Source organism: Danio rerio, chromosome 9 (assembly GCF_052040795.2).
Source record: "Danio rerio strain M-AB ecotype USA chromosome 9, GRCz13ab, whole genome shotgun sequence".
NCBI classification, from domain to species: domain Eukaryota; kingdom Metazoa; phylum Chordata; class Actinopteri; order Cypriniformes; family Danionidae; genus Danio; species Danio rerio.
In genome coordinates this window covers 20,367,109-20,379,800 of record NC_141029.1, presented here as the reverse complement: position 1 = coordinate 20,379,800, position 12,692 = coordinate 20,367,109, and the positions used below count along the sequence as shown (strand labels likewise).

The 12,692-nt window shown below is 34.9% G+C and overlaps 2 protein-coding genes across 5 annotated transcripts in view; one reads left to right on the top strand and one right to left on the bottom strand.

The window, feature by feature from the left end:
• Nucleotides 1-12,692, top strand: part of enox1 (ecto-NOX disulfide-thiol exchanger 1) — a 255,301-nt gene that overhangs the window by 67,044 nt on the left and 175,565 nt on the right. For all 4 annotated transcript variants that reach the window (XR_015499285.1, XR_015499286.1, XR_015499284.1 and 1 more), the window contains exon 2: nt 5,899-6,032. The gene's annotated coding sequence lies outside the window, so the exon portion shown is untranslated. The remainder of the gene's footprint in view (nt 1-5,898; nt 6,033-12,692) is intronic.
• LOC147842317 (uncharacterized) overlaps nt 1-12,692 on the bottom strand; it is a 243,185-nt gene that overhangs the window by 128,034 nt on the left and 102,459 nt on the right. The window lies entirely within an intron of this gene.

Genomic DNA, 12,692 nt, shown 5'->3' with positions numbered 1-12,692 from the left:
AAACAAACCTGGCGATAAAGCTCTTTCTGATTCTCATTTAATTTAATGCAAATGATTTAATAGTTTTAGAAACCAATACCAATGGTGGGCCAGATTAACTGTTCTACACTAAATGAACTGTTATTACAAATAAATGGTTAAATATAGCAAAAATATATATTTCTGATTAAATTACATTTAAAAAGAAATGTATTTAAGCATATATTAAAACAAATTCATGTACATTTAGATTGCCTAGGTTTGAATTAAAGCCAATTTAGAAACAATAGAAAAAAAGAACAATAAAAAATGAATTTCTAAATGAGCCTACGGTACAATATAATTTTAAAGGGAAGTTTACATAACACACAATTACTCTAGCTCCAGCACTGGTGGGAGGCCTGCCTTGGCGCGAGGCTGCAGGCCGCAGGCCGAGTGCCTTAGTGCCCCCACCAGTGTCGATATACAGCCATATCACACTGCTACGAGTGTGATATTGCGTTTATACAACAGTTTGACGGCATAATTGTGTATATAAAAACAAAATCAAACATGGAGAGTCTCAAAAACCCTTTTGTATGTGGAACTACTTTCTTCCGGATTCAAATCATAAGCTGACAGTTAAATAGTTGAGTGTGCATCTTTTAAACTTTAGATCTGTAGTGTCTATCTTTATCTGTACAGGTAAAGAGGCTGTAGGAGTTCTGATATTGCAGAATATCGCACGGCTATCAGCCAATCAGATTTGAGAACCAGACAGAACTGTTGTATAAATATATATATATATATATATATATATATATATATATATATATATATATATATATATATATATATATATATATATATATATATATACTACAGTTGATGTACTACAGTTGATTGTTATATATATATATATATATATATATATATATATATATATATATATATATATATATATATATATATATATATATATATATATATATATAACAATTTACTAAGGATTACTGGATATTTTAAACCCATTGTATATCCTAATGGACAGACATCAGCTTAAGACAATTGACACTTTAACTAGTGAGTGCAATGCCCCTTTCTTCATACAATCTAAGGGATATTGACAAACATTTCAATAAATCTGAATACAAGCATTGTAAATGTGGCTTACGCCTGTGTCTAGAGTGAAGTGATGCCATCCTGCTTTTCAGTCTGGTGGATTTTTTTCAAATTACAACATGCAGAGCCTTACCGCCATCTGATTGGATGACAATCGTCCACTCTCATGGACTGCAAGCTATAAAATAGATGAAATGCTCAGGAACCACAAAAAAACATGGGCTGACATGTATTGTCTATTGTAATGGACACAGGGTTCGAAGGGGCTAGACTAACCTCACAGCACAATATAATTATTAATATATTACACATCGTCAGAAAAGTGGCTAATTGGTACAAATTCATACTCTTACATTTCTTGTGATGTTTTTAATTTAATTTATAATTCTCAGATTCATGCATTTCTGCCAGGGCAATGCAGCTCATTCAGTTGGCATAAAGGCTTGTATGGGCATGAATATGATTTCCATGATTCAGCCGTCCTGACAAGACCTAAGAGTGCTATAAAGCCCTATAAGACCTCCCAGAACAGTGACCACATCCAAGCCAGGGTAAGAAAAGAGGACAGAGAGAAAAGAGAGAGAGAGAGAGAGATGTTTTGAGAGGATTTCATATAGCAACACAAAAGCCCAAGGCTGTTCTGTGTGTCTGTGTAAGTGAGATAGGATGTTTGGATGCTCGCTCTGTTCCCTGTCTCGCTTTTTTGGATAAGTGTGTGTGTGTGTGTGTGTGTGTGTGTCACAGAGAGAGAGAGTTTTTGTTGTGGGTTGCAGTTTGTCACATAAGCTCAAGAAGTTGTATTCTCCTCCAGACAGTTACCAGAAAGTTTTTTTTTTCTTCTTCTTTTTTAAGTGGCAGTGTGTGTTTTCCTGGGCCTGGCACAAGTATACACACACACACACACACACACACAAAAAAAGATAATTTGACTTTACTTAAAATAAGTGATTACAGTGAAAAAAAATGCTTCTTTAGATTTAAAAATGTTGTTAAGGTACTGTTTCAAACTATTTATATGGGCCTAATTAAGGCTAAACTAAAATGTTCAACTTAATTATAATTCAACCATTGTAAACTGTTTGCAACCCTTACCCTAAAGTAAAATAAATCTAATGAGTCATTATTTTTAGTGTAGTTGGATTTAATTAAAGGCGGTAAACCTGTTGGCTTAAAATTTTTAAGTAAGCCTAAATGAACCTTGTGTATAATTGTTAAAATTAAGTTAAAACAACGCTACAAGTTTCAATGGGTTTATTCACATTTTAAAGTAAAGTCACTTTCAGAAAAGCCGTCGATATGGAGGTAAGAATGTCAGCAGTAGCGCACTTTAGCATTCATTTTACACACAAAATGCAGCCATATGTACTAGTGATTTGTTGAAAATGGTGGATTTAGGCTTGGGCAGAGATGGAAAGAGTACTGAAAAACCATTCTTAAGTAAAATTACGATTACTTGTAAATACTACTCAAAATATGAGTAAAAAGTATAGCCCTAAAAGTACTAAATAGTTGTGAGTACACTGTGAAAGATGATGCGTTTCCATGGGTGTTGTACAGGGATATTTAACGTAACATTCTGTAGTGCATTTAGTGATCTTTCTATATTAATTCGTACTGTATGTGTTCATTTGTTCTTATATTCATTCATACGCCCAATTCACAGAGATTCACCATCAACGGTTGACAGAAGGTGTGTCTGAAGTTGGAGTTGACATGATCATCATAGCAGCATCAGTCAATGAAATAAGCATTTGCATAAAGTGATTTGATTGGCTGACACTTCCATTGGCACTTGAAAATTTGAGAAATTCCCAACTTCTGCAGAGAGCAATGTCGCTGAAGCGGTGCTGATGGATCCACAATTACGTTTGGCAATGCTTGACTTCACACATTCAAAGTAAATGGGAAGTGTTGACACTGACGCCCCACCCTGTGTGAATGTTGCCTAAGCATGGCTATGAAGAAGAAAGGAGGGATAATGAGTCACAGAGGTAAGACTTAATAACAATAATTCTCGACCATGAGTCGGGTCTAAGACAACAGATAATTATATAAAACCTATTTTTTTGTATATCATTAACATTCATGCAGAAGATTTCTTAAGTGATCTTTGCATATCACTCCAGTTGTGTCTTTACATTTTTTTCCAGTTACATTTAACAGAATTCTGGTATTGATTTAGAATAATAATTGTATAATAATAATAATAATATGAAAAATAATTTTAGTGGTTAGCACTGTCGCCTCACAGCAAGAAGGTCGCTGGTTTGAGTCCCGGCTGGGTCAGTTGGCATTTCAGTATGGACTTTTCTCCCATATTCACGTGGGTTTCCTCCAGGTGCTCTGGTTTCCCCCCACAGTCCAAAGACATGCGGTACAGGTGAACTAAATAAGCTAAATTGTCCATAGCATATGAGTGTAAATGAGATTGTATGGATGTTTTCCAGTACTGGATTGTAGCTGGAAGGGCATCCACTGTGTAAAACATATGCTGGATGAGTTGGCGGTTCATTCCGCTGTGGCGACCCCGGATTAATAAAGGGACTGAGCCGAAAAGAAAATAAATGAATGAATGAATGAAGTTGTTATATTTCTTGAAAATAAATACAGCAAATATATTTTTACTTATATGGTGTATATGGTGGTTCACCCAGGATGCCATTTAAACTAGAACCACCACGCTTTGTTGTTTCTCAAAAATGTAAACCTGGACACATTTTCCCAATTTGTTTTTTTTTTTTTTACACTGGAATTTTTCAGTAATTTTAGTTTTTTTTTATTTACAGTATATATAATGTCATGTTAGATTTAATACAGTTTTTCAGTATATATATAGTTAGGAAACTTAATGTGAATAATTACCATTAGCTTTTTTACTTCAATGTGACTCACTTATGGACATGATAGGAGAAAGACTTTTTATCATTAAATAAGAGCTTCAACTGTTCCATGGAATGAGCATATTGTTGGAGTATGATGTCTGGATACACCCATCTTAATCATTTATAGCAATAAGTGGTCATGATTTTTTTCTCTCATCCTTCAGGAATTTGTTGTGGTTTGTAGTGTTGTCCTGTCTTTATTTAAAAGCGGATCATTTTAAGCCATTTTAGATCAACAGTTATGTCAGCTGATGTCTGTAGGAATGTGATTGCCTGTAGGAATAAAATATTTTCCGCTTTTTTTCCATGATTTTAATCACCAATTTTAATCCTTAATTTTTGAAGAAACCAAATTTTCAGAATAATATTAAAGTATTGTAGGTTTCTTTTCGTTTCTTTTCTATTCTTTTCTTTTCTTTCTTTCTTTCTTTCTTTCTTTCTTTCTTTCTTTCTTTCTTTCTTTCTTTCTTTCTTTCTTTCTTTCTTTCTTTCTTTCTTTCTCTCTTTCTTTCTTTCTTTCTTTCTTTGACTTTGGGTTCATCCATGGTCATGTGCTTTTGTCCATTACATAAAAAGGTAATACCAAGATTACACGCTAATAAACTGCTTTGGAAAACTGTTTTAGAACTTTTACAACATTTTGGCTATATCAACTCTTCATCAGGCACAAACCTAGTGGGATAGATTACAGTTCTTGATAGACAAAAGACGATCTAGTTAAATTGATGATTAAATGAATAACATTTACTTTATGGAATAGAAATACATACTAATATCAGCAATTACATATAACCTCAATCACGTAAATATAAATAATTACCATAAAAAAATGCAAATACAGCTTTACAATTTCACCTTTTTTGTCTTTGATGGGTGTTTATTGCATTTTGTAGTAGTGTCCTGTTTCTTGGTTGGTCACAGGGTTTCCCTTTATCCCATGTTATCCTGACAAGTCATGTCAGATCAGTCGTATTTATGAGTTAAATGCAAATGAGCGTCACCACAAAGGCAATATTACAAGAGGGAAACTACATTTTGTTAACTGAGTTGGGGCATGGCAGTAAGAAACATGGCAGTAATACTGATTTATAATACAGAATTAAATGTACTTTTATGTATCTCATTATACATAGGTCAGTAGGCAGAGTTTGTGGATAAAAGGTCAACTCTTGTGGGTTGTCAGTGACAAAATACAATTGATAATTAGTTTTCTATAAGCAGAGTTAACAAACCCTGCTTTATTTTCTTGTAATTTATCAAAAGTAGAGACAATTCCATTTTGTGGTGACCAAAATGACTTGAACGCACCATATGTGTCATGTTATGTTTGGCTTTGTCATTTGTTGTGTTTCCTATTGGTTAGTTTGTGCCATGAGACCTGTATTGGTTGATATTCATAGACCTCATATTGCCTTTGTCCTTGTTGAGTGTTTTTATGGGAACAATGTAAACTGTAGTTTAGTTTAATTTAATTAGTTCTTTGTGGTTTAATGCTCATTTTAATTGCTTTAGGACTGTTTTGTTGCTATGGCTCATTCTGAACGTACCCCATATACATTTCTGGAGAGCGCCAAATATGTTCCAGGAGCTATGCTTTTTGGTAGTTTTTGTTTCCACGAATCCTTTGTTGGTCGTTGTGTACGCTTTTTCAGATCTCAGATTTCTTTAGCAAGTGCCATTCGCACTTGTTCCACCAGAGGCCACTGTCGACTGACTGTTTGACTGAATAACTAATCGACTGACCCACCCTCCTCCTTCCCTAAACCTAAACAATAGTGTTTATAAAAGCACCAATTGGCCAGCAAAGACCCACATACCTAAACTTAACCGTGGTTTCAAAAGCAATAAAAAAAGAAAAACCCTGATTTTTACCACATTCTCACCCTGTTATTTACTTGTTTATTTTACTTTTTGGCTTTTTGTTTTTGTCTTATAGGCTTTCTGGAACTGTTGTTCACCAGACTCGAACCCCATCATTGCAGTTTACTCCCTTCTACGTCACAAGTCAGCCAACGTTTTCGGCGAGCTACTGGACAAACTGGTAACAGTGGGAAAGCCGTCCATACGAAGGTAAGCGGTCAGCTGTCAAGAGCAAAAAGGAACAACGTCATACCACCCTGTATCATTCAGTTTAAATAATAGATTTTTTGAACAATTATAATTTTATTAGGATCATATGACACTGAAGAGTGAAATGAATGACTTGTTTTATCATAATAGTTTGCAATATTAACATTTTACTCAATTAGTGATACAATAAACTGGTGAACAGAGAATGTTTAATATTTTATCAATCTTACTGCATTGTTTACACTTCACAGTATACTAATGATTTTATATAATGTTTTCATTTTGTTGTCATTATCATATCCAAAACAAAAGGCTCATAGTCAGCAGATTTATTTTCTGTAACTTTAGATGAAGATATAATGGTAATGTGTGCTACAGTGTATGTTTATCCTACAATTTCCACTTTTTCATCCGCAATCTGATTTCGATCTGAAGGCAGACAGGCCCACATTTTCCCTGTCAAAACAGATGAACTATGAGCCGCAGAATGGGTGAACTCAGAGGTCGCTTACAAGTTGCTTTCTGATTAGTTTCGCATATGAGCCTTCAGTGAGAAAAAAACCCAGACTTCAGCAAAATCTGTGTATATCTGAACTCTAGCGACCCGCATGATGTCATCAGACTGTGAGAACACTCAATATCAAAGTCTTCTTTGGTTTTTTGGAGATGTTGACAGTTTATTACAAATGACAAGTGCCATCTACACTGCACACTTAATCACTTGCAAATTTCCTAGCATTCTGTGAGCTGTAATGTCACTCTGAAGTCAATAAATTCTGGGTAACTCTTTATTTAAAGGGAGTGCACCTTTATAGTCATGCTTATGACAACAGTGTTATTAGCTCAGTTATGTCATTTTAAATGCAATGGTGACATTGTTTGAGATAAACATCAACATCATAAACATGATTATCATGAGGCCATTATAAATGTGTCATGAATGTTTTTCTGATAATTTTTTTCAGTAAAACAAAAAAAAAATGTATTAGTCCTTCAAATTTCTCCCAGGCTCATTCTGAAAACGTACCTCTATATACATTTCTGGAGAGCGCCAAATATGTCCCAGGAGCTACGTTTTTTGCAGTTTTTTTTTCGCAAATCCACCAGAGTCCGCTGTGTACGCTTTTTGAGAATTCAAATTTCTCTCACCAAGTGCCATTCGCGCCTGCTGTTCTCACATAAATCCACCAGAGGCCGCTGTCGACTGACTGTTTGACTGACTAAATGAATAATGTTTTCAAAAGCACAAATTGACCCACCCACCCACTTTCCTAAACCCAACCGACAGTTTTCAAAAGCAATCCAGAAAAAGAAAAGCCCTCGTCTGATTTTTACCAAGTTTTTAGATTTTATGACATTTTCACCCTGTCGTTTACTTCTTTATTGTATTTTTTGGCTTTTATTTTTGTCCTACCCACTTACAATTCTTCACTAGAGTCAAACCCTGTCATCGTGGTCATTTCCTCTCTGCGTCTCAAGTCCACCGACCTACTGTAGGCTAAGCGTGAAATGAAATGGCGTCATATACCGCACCATAGCATTTGTTTAAAAAACTAAATGCAACCATACGTACTTCTGGCTACATAAATTGCGATCTCCAGAAACATATATAGGGCTACATTTTCAGAATAATCTATGTTGGATATTTAATGACATTTTAATGACAAAATTGGTTTGTACCACTGTGTTTGAAGTCAAGAAGGTTAATAATGATGCTGTTATAAAACTAATGACACCATTATAATTGCCTCATGACTGGATGTGAATTACAGGGGGTGTTTGGTGGTTATTGACCCCCTATTTAACAATTGTTTCCCTCTGAAGGACTTTAAAGATGTGGGGGTGGGTCAGCACATTATATAATGAGAAATAGTTTATATAGTATACTACTACTACTACTACTACTACTACTACTACTACTAATAATACTAATAACAAGGATGATGATGATAATAATAATAATAATAATAATAATAATAATAATAATAAAAATTATTATTATTATTATTATTATTAAACTAATTAATATACATTTGACCACCCCATAACGGTTTATAGGGTTTTATGAATGCATAATTGTGCCACTCAGTCTATGCAAAAAAACAAACATTCAACAGTCTGACATTTGTACAGTAGATCTAGAGCTCTCGTAAACTCTGTGTGCACAACAAACATTAGTTACACTTTGGTTTACGTATTCAAGGTAATTCATGCTGTAAACTACTGGCTTATTACCTGTCTATTAACAAGATATTAACTGTTCATTAGTTGTTGAATGTAAAGGATGATAAAAGTATGATCTTTATCTGCAGATCCTAAAATCGCTATCCTACTCAAAGCCTGAACCCAATTTCTTACTATCAATGAACGAACCGATAATTAGTAGTTTATTAAGCCAGTAGTACTAGTTAATGGCTTGTTAATACCACAAATTATGAACTAAACTACAGTTTTACTGACACTTCTCTTGTAAAATAGCTGTTTGTGTCTACATTTAGCCTATAAGTAAAGTAAAACTATTAGCTAATCAGAGATTTTTGTTGGTCAGAATACACCACACATCTCTTAAAACACTGAAAATTTGAATACTTAATTGCATCTTGCTTATGACAATCATGTTTATGCCAGATTTATGACAAGTTACAGTATGTTGTCATGTACAGTATAATGACTAAGACATCTCAAACAATGTCACTTTTTCATTTTCATTGATGCAACTTACACTTAATGTCAGTTGTCATACGCACGCATAAACGCTAATTCATATTCATAACATATCCTGTCATGTTTATAAATATTTCATGACTACATATGTCAATTGAACACCCCCTTCAAATAAAGTTTTACCAAATTCTGCCCCAGTAGCAGCAGGATCAGATTAGCTGAGCTCATGCTACAGGTTAAGTCAATGTCAAGGCCATTTTTAAAAAGAGAAGAAAAATAATTCTGTATGTGGGCACCAAAATTACACACCTCACCTTTTTTATTTGGCTTTCAAATGGAAGCTCATGCCTGAGCTGAACTTCAGCTATGAGACAAGATTCGTGATGGCAATGAATCATCTTTCCGTTTTAATTAAAACTCTCTGCGCTCAAATGACACAGCATCCATCTAACGAACATTGTCACATATATGATTATGACAGACTCCGCTGGATTGCAGCATGCAGTTTTCCTTCGCTCTTTATGAGACAAAGCAATATAAATCCCTTCAATAGACAAAATAACAGCATCCTCTTCGCTCTTCTTCTTTCCTTGCTCGACAGAAGAAAACATATGTGACAAATGATAAAGAACTAATGGAAAACCGGGAACGTAAAGGCTCTTTTGGGGCCTCATATGACCTTCTGCTGATGTGGATATATAGATCATTTTGGTTTGGCTTTGTTTTGTGGAGAAAAACCTCACTTTACACAAAGGCTGGTGAAAAATATGAGTTTTGTCCTTGATGTTTCGTAACTACAACTTTCTTTGTTGAAAACATCCATTATTTTCTGTGTTCCAAAACCCGAATTATACATCTGAACGAAATGTTGTTTATTTCAGGGTCTTTGCAAGGCGATGGATAGTTGTTCTGGGCTGCGAGACAAAAAAGGCTGAACCTTGTAGACCAATCGGCTGCTAGCATAAAACTGGTTCCCTCGATAAGATCCTTATAGGATTTTCCCATAGGCTTTTTGGAAATTGTAAATAATAAGCTCTCTGTTTAACCCTTACAAGAAAATACATCTTTTAGCAATTCTGGATCTTAAGTGCAAACACAGGAATTGAAAAGCTAACATTAGGCTATAAGGGGACTACAGTGCTCGCCTGTGACGTCAGCATCACCCCGCTACAGACACTTTTCTAGCTTATTTTTAGCAGTCCATGACAAAGATTTACTCTCTCGGTTTATTATATTATAATCCATGCTATTTATTATAAACAAATTAATATGCAAAAACACATCTGTACAGAACTACGTGCCTTTTAGAAATACAGTTTTGAAATACATTTTGTTTTGCTTTACGGTTGTTGTAAAAGTTTTAAAACTGTATGTATACATTTGCCGACATAGTATTATCATGGGACATATTGAAATAAGTGTATCGCTCACATGCATACAACTGCTTACCTTAGTAATAGCTGACGAAAATGAGGCGTGAGGGACAGGTCTATATGCCTGCAAGTTCCATCATGGGCACACATTAAATAATCTTTTTTTTTTTTTGTCACGAGGTACAGCGAAAAGCAGCCCAGTCACATATGCTAAACAATTAAAGGAGGAGTGTCAATATTGCAGTTTTGACAGAATTAAATGTTCAGATGAAGAAAAAACCTATGAAAAATTAGTTGATCACGTTAAAGGACAGTTAATATGTTTTTATTTATACTAATTTATTCAAACATTTGCATAAATGAGAGCAAGAAAGAGACAAGCTGCACTGGTAAGCAATATCTTCATGAAATCATTTAATTACAATAAATGATAAACAAATTAATCTGTTTGACAGTCTTTACAAGTGAAGGCATTTTTTACACACAATATGAATTCCCAATTAGAAAAAACAAACTATGAAATACTATTCATGAAAATTCTTAAATAACAGACAAATCCAAATGTCCAACGCAAGTGAGCTGCGGTCCAGACCAGTTGATGATGTATAATGACTCCAACATCGCCTGTTGTCCCATTGAGCAACTTGATAGCAACCATCTTTTTAAGGAAGCATAACTGGTTTAAAAAATCAAGAAAGGAATGTAACTGATGTGTATTATGTCTTAGAATAAAACGTGAAAGAATCTTTAGTTTGTTGTAGCCACAAACCTTATTTAAGCGATTAAATCAAAATCCCATTGAAAAAACCCATTGACTTTGGGACGAAGGAACCGAAACTGCTAAAATGCAAACTCGCTTTTGAGTTTTTGCTTACAAATTGAAGTCCTAGTTAGCCCACTCTATAGTCTACTAACAGTATTTGCAACACAGGTTCATTAAAAATGCTTGCTCGAGCCTATATTTTTGAGAAACCACAAAAGCATACGTTTGACTGCAGTTTCTAGGTAAAATATATGCTACAGGCACAGTATGATGCTAACAACTTTTGTTTCTTTTCACACTAATGATATTTACAGGGACATAAAAAAGGATTATTTTTTTGCAGTTCCACATAAATACCACAAAACAACTTAGCTGTGTCTATGATCTGTATTCGAACATGTTTGAATCACATATGTCCGTACAACTTTTCTGGTGTGGTCAACTTGCTCAGTAGCTCACCTAGTACGGTATTGTACTAGTGATCCACAGTGCTTATGTTTGAGTCCTTTAAAAGAGAGCTGAAGACCTTTGCCCGAACCTGAAAAAACCCAACAAGACCCAACAGGTTCAGGCGGGTTTCAGCTTAATTTTTTAAATTTTAGAGGGGGTCAGGCTGGGCTCGGGCCGGGCTCGGTCTTGCAATTTCTGGCCTGCAAGATAATTGAACGGTCATGTGATGCATTTCGATTAGTGCTAGAAAGTAATAAAGTTGTTTGTTACAATATCAAAACCTATCCCTGCAAAGGTGAAACAAATGATGACGGAAGTCAAAAATAGCCATTTCTTTCATAATTTAGATTTTATTTTCATTTAATAAGTTAACATAATTTGTTAATACACTTATAAATGACTCGAAAGAGCTGGGTGCATGTTAGAATAATTTCAGACTGTAAACGTGTTTGGGTTGTCAATCAAAATCTACTTATCGGTCTTGGGCCCTGTCGGGCCTAACTTTTAAGGGCCGATTACAGCTCTACTTTGAAGCACACAAAACATTTTAAACAAATGTTAAATCTGGCAAAACTGGTCACGTTGCACTATGCACAAGTTTAGGGAAGTGTTAAGGTCAGTGCTGGTCTAGGTAATTTGTATCACAAACCTTGCCTTCTAATGGCCAGAAGAGAAATGGTCGTGCCCAACTGAGCCTGTTTTCTCTCGAGGTTTTTTCCCTTTACTTTTGTCAGTTGGTAAAGTTTGTTCCTTGCCACTGTCACCACTGGCTTGCTTGGTTTGGGACAATCTAATAGAGCACTTTTGGTGGAACGAGAGATTAGCAACATGTATGTGCAGCTGACAAATCTGTAGCAACTATGTTATACTATCATGTCAATATAAACTAAAATCTCTGAGGAATTTTTCAATATATTTCTGATATTTGCAAAAATGGGTGCAACCCGGTATTAGTAAGGTGAACCTAATAAAGTGGCCGGTGACTGTATATAGAATCTATTACTCTTATTCATCTACTACTAAGTATTTTGTATTGAGTTTTTATTTGCAGTATTTATATAAGATATATGTACAAAAAAAAAATCTGTTCTTCATGTCTTACCATCTACTTTCCAATTTTCTTTGAGAAAGTTTTTAGTTCAGACGGAACAATGTGGGTTGAATAATTCAGAGCAGAGCTCGAGTTAAACACTTTTCGCCTACGCATTAAAATAACCATGTCAGAAAGGTCATGCAAAAAGAAGATTCAGTTTATGGCAGGATAATCTAACGCACTTTAGACTTTAGCAGGTTTGATGGGTAAACCCGAGGTCGCCTGACAGAAGCACAAGACAAACCCAGAGAGTAACACCACCACGTTCATCACAGGTTGTTTAGCGCAGGTGGATTATGGAGATACTCAAAAGCTCC